The sequence below is a fragment of the Heterodontus francisci genome, chromosome 50 (assembly GCF_036365525.1).
Source record: "Heterodontus francisci isolate sHetFra1 chromosome 50, sHetFra1.hap1, whole genome shotgun sequence".
NCBI lineage: Eukaryota > Metazoa > Chordata > Chondrichthyes > Heterodontiformes > Heterodontidae > Heterodontus > Heterodontus francisci.
This window is the reverse complement of record NC_090420.1, coordinates 6,354,833-6,359,613: the sequence shown is the minus strand read 5'-3', so window position 1 is coordinate 6,359,613 and position 4,781 is coordinate 6,354,833. Positions and strand designations below refer to the sequence as shown.

Sequence of the window (4,781 nt, the reverse complement as noted above, 5' to 3'; positions counted from 1 at the left end):
GGTGTTGCGAAGGATGGGTCTGGTCACATTGCCGCGGATCGCTTCATCCAGTTGGACCATACCGTACCAGCTATCCTTTGTGGGAATGTTTCTGCGGGAAAACACCTTTGACCACCAATCCATCAGGCAGTGGTCTGCACGGAATGTCCTCAAGGCCCTACGGGAAAAGGAGATGGTGGATCCGGTCGGATGGTTCCCCGAGCAGACTGCCAAAGTCATTTGGCAGAATGCCTCATCACCAGAACTTTCAAACAAGCACCAAGATGTAGCTTGGCTGGTGGTGAGAAGAGCCCTTCCTGTCAGATCCTTCCTGCATGCCCGAAGTCTCGCCCCCTCCACACGCGGCCCTCGAGGTGGCTGTGGTGGGGAAGAGACAGTTGCCCACCTCCTTCTGGAATGTGTCTTTGCAAAGCAGGTGTGGAAAGAGATGCAGTGGTTTTTGTCGAGGTTCATCCCAAGCAGCTCTGTAACACAGGAGTCTGTGCTCTACGGGCTGTTCCCAGGGATGCACACCGAGATAAACATTAACTGCTGCTGGAGGACCATCAATTCGGTGATAGACACTCTTTGGTCTGCCCTAAACTTGCTGGTCTTCCAGCGCAAAGAGTTGTCCACGACCGAGTTTTGCAGACTGGCACATTCCAAGGTCCAGGACTACGTGCTGAGGGACGCACTAAAGCTTGGGGTAGCCACTGCAAAGGCTCAATGGGGAAAGACCACTGTGTAAGGTCCCCCCGCCATAGTGAACTGGGCAGCTGGACCCATTGCAAACCCCTCGTGCTGTATACACCAGATATGGGTTTGCTGTAAAATGTCCATGTCAGGTAAAATGGAATGGAAGGGTTGTGAGGCAACTCACTCCTGTATTGAAGAAAACTGATTTCCTTTGCACTTTTTGGAATGTCAACTTGGTGCTGTTTTGAACTGTTGTATAATGCATTTTTTACAGATGTATATGAAGAAAGCATATTTTTAGGAATAAAATCCTGGGGATTCATATGCATAGTTCTTTGACGGTGGCAGGACACATTGAGAAAGTAGTTAGCAAAGGATATGGGATCTTGGGCTTCATAAATAGAGGTACTGAGTCCAAAAGTAGGGAAGTTATGCTGAACCTGTATAAATCTCTAGTTGGGCCACAACCAGAGAATTGCATCCAGTTCTAGTCAACACACGTTTGGAGGGATGTGAGTGTCCTTGAGAGGGTGGAGAAGATTTATTAGAATGGTTCCAGACATGAGGGATTTTAGCTGTAAGGTTAGGTTGGAGAAGCTGGGGTTGTTCTCCTTGGAGCAAAGGAGATTGAGGGGAGATTTGATAGACATGTACAAGATTATAATAAATATGACAGGTTTAGATAACTTACAGGGCTATGGGGATAGAGCGGGGGAATGGGACTGAATGGATTGATTTACATGGGCTTGATGGGCAAAACGACTTACTGTACTGTAGTGATTCCAGGACTCAATGACTCTCTCTCCTTCTCTCTCTCTCTCTCTCTCTCTGTCTGTCTATCGCTTTACCTCTCTCTGCCTCTCTCTCTCTATCTGTCTTTAGCTGGTCCTCTAACTTTCTATCGCACTCTCTCTCTCTCTCTTTTTTCACTCTCTCTCTCTCCATTACACACATATTTGTCAATCACATGTCAAAGAAGGAAGCGTAATGAAGGAATGTCTGCGCCCTTGAAAATGTTTCCAGCAGAATAGTTAAATGTTTAAAGTTTCTGTCGGGAGTTTGACCTGAGATGGTGAGACCCAAGGATGTGAGGTTATTAAAGTCTTCACCAAATGTAATAGGGAATAATTTTCTTCACTGGTGAACCCAAAGGAACAAATATGGCACAAGAATGAGAAAAGTCAGAGGATTGAGAAACATCCAATGGTTCTTCACATCTACAAGTCAGCAGACCCACAGAAATACAGTAGGTTGAGAGTTCAGATCCAGTGATAGACTGGACAAATATCGAGCCAGTGCTTTTTTCTTTATAAACCTGACATCTGTCCACTTGGCTATTGCACCTCGTCTCGATGTATCTGATAATACTGATACTATTTGTATTCCACAGTTGCTTTGAAATCACAGGCAATATTAATGGATTGGGAATGTCAATGGTCAGGAACCATTAATGGATTGGGAAAGTCAATGGACTGGAAAATATCAGTCGATTGGGAAATTCAATAGACTGAGTTATATCAATGGATTGGGACAGTTCAGTACATTGTGAAACATCAATGGATTAGGAAACAGGAATTAAAGGGACAGATATAGTTCAACCTGGAAAAGTGTGAAGTGATTCATTTTGGAAGGTCAAATTTGAATTCAGAATACAGGCTTAAAGACAGGATGCTTGGTAGTGTGGAGGAACAGAGGGATCTTGGGGTCCATGTCCATAGATCGCTCAAAGTTGCCACCCAAGTTGATAGGGTTGTTAAGAAGGCATATGGTGTGTTGGCTTTCATTAACAGGGGGATTGAGTTTAAGAGCCGCGAGGTTATCCTGCAGCTCTATAAAGCCCTGGTTAGACCACACTTGGAATATTGTGTTCAGTTCTGGTCGCCTCATTATAGGAAGGATGTGGAAGCTTTCGAGAAGGTGCAGAGGAGATTTACCAGGATGCTGCCTGGACTGGAGGGTATGTTTTACGAAGAAAGGTTGAGGGTGCTAGGGCTTTTCTCATTGGAACGAAGAAGGATGAGAGGTGACTTGATAGAGGGGTACAAGATGATGAGAGGCATAGATAGAGTGGATAGCCAGAGACTTTTTCCCAGGGCAGAAAGGGCTATCACCAGGGGACATAATTTTAAGGTGATGGAGGAAGATTTTGGGGAGATGTCAGAGGTAGGTTCTTTACACAGAGAGTGGTGGGTGCGTGGAATGCACTGCCAGCGTTGGTAGTAGAAGCAGATACATTAGGGATATTTAAGCGACTCTTGGATAGGTACATGGATGATAGTAGAATGAAGGGTATGTAGGTAGTTTGATCTTAGAGTAGGTTAAAGGTTCGGCACAACATCGTGGGCTGACGGGCCTGTACTGTGCTGTACTGTTCTATGTTCTATGTTCCAGATGAAAGGATTGCATTAATCAATGGATTAGAATGTGGAGAGGCAGGAGAAAAAGATGCCATTTTAAGTAGGGGGCCGGGGGTTAGTAGAAACAGACCAGGGCTATTTTACTCTCTATCTCACTCCTTTCTTCTATCTGGCTCATTATCACATCCTCTCTCTCTCAGAGCGGTGGGAATCACTGGAACCCACACTTGCTGCTCAGATTGTTTGGTTCCGGGAAAATACAACGTCCACATCAGATTGACAGGAAGGATAAATGTGATTCAGAGCCAATCATATTCCTTTTGGTGATGTGTGCTCAGCTTTGTTATTTCAGCAAAGGCAGCAGGAAATGCAAATCCTGAAGAGTTTTGATAGAGTGAAGAAGGAGAAAGTGTTGCCAGTGACAGAAGGGTCAGTAACCAAAGGAAACACATTTAAAGTAATTGACAAAAGAATTCGAACTGTGATGAGGAAGTTGTTTTTTCAGCAGTGTGTTGTTCTGGTCTGGAATGCAATCCTGAAAGGTCAGAAGAAGCAGATTCAATGTTAACTCTGAATGGAATTGGATATTTACCTGACATGGAAAATCTAACAGGGCAATGGAGGAAAGGACAGGAGTGCGGGATGTGGGATTAATAGAATAGCTCTGTTAAATATCAAGCAAATGCACAGTAATAAGGTTCAGTGCTTGGACCTCAGTTATTTTCACTCTATCAATGGCAGAGAAGGCTCGAGGAATCATGTGGCTTCTCCTCATGTTCTTCCCAGTGTCCAGGATAAAGTGTAACATCACACTGATTTCCAGATGGCCGAAACAAACGCAACTGATATTTTTTGTGGAAACATCACATTTAAAGTGAGAAACTAATCATAAAGCACGGACGGGGATTGAACCCGTGACCTTCAGTTTACAAGACTGACGCCTTACCACTTGGCCACCATGCCTTTTCTTAATGGACACCTGAGGCTCCAGAAGAGGATTTGTGATTCTTTTTCAATTTGGTTGAAACAGCATCGAGAAACATGCACAGAAATAAAGAGGGATTGTGGAATGGGAAACAGATCAGCCTCATTTACATCATCAGCATCATGAAATCTTCATTCAGACGTTCCATTCCCATCCTCAGCTTTTCTCACATCTGTACAATAATATAAGAGTGGACATTGGGTTGTTACTGGGCAGATTATATAAATAGACTATGTGCATCATCACAGGAAGTGATGTAATATAATCTGTACGGCACCTCATGGAGAGATGTCGATGAAACCTTCAATGCAAGGTGTGTAGAGTAAACTCAGGATATTTTAACCGTCAGATTCTTATAAATTCTGTACTAAGCCTTGACAGATATCAGAATATTATATGGGGGCCACAGTAAACCAAAGTGAAGATGGAGAAATCTTTGCCTGCACCTTTGAAAAGGTCACTGGACTGAACCAAGCCGAGGAGTGGCCGAGATGGTTCCAGAGGTTTGCAAGGTATCGTACTGCATCGGGTCTCGTGCAGAAGCCAGACATGGAGCAGGTCAGTACGCTATTGTCTGCAATGGAGGGAGTGTGCAGGCAACATCCTCATGAAGAACAGAAGGCTACATGTGAAGAAGTTATTAAGGCACTCAAGACCTATTTTAATTGAGGAAAAAAATGTCATCGTGGAGCCAAAGTTAAAACGCTGCATTTGCTGACAACGCAACCACCAGGTGACGCTGTACTAGCACATGCGCAAATGCA

At 44.3% G+C, this 4,781-nt stretch overlaps 1 non-coding gene across 1 annotated transcript; it reads right to left on the bottom strand.

The window, feature by feature from the left end:
• Positions 1–3,923: 3,923 nt before the first annotated feature.
• Positions 3,924–3,995, bottom strand: trnat-ugu (transfer RNA threonine (anticodon UGU)). Its single transcript has one exon. It is a non-coding gene; the product is annotated as a tRNA-Thr (tRNA).
• Between the last annotated feature and the right edge of the window lie 786 nt (positions 3,996–4,781).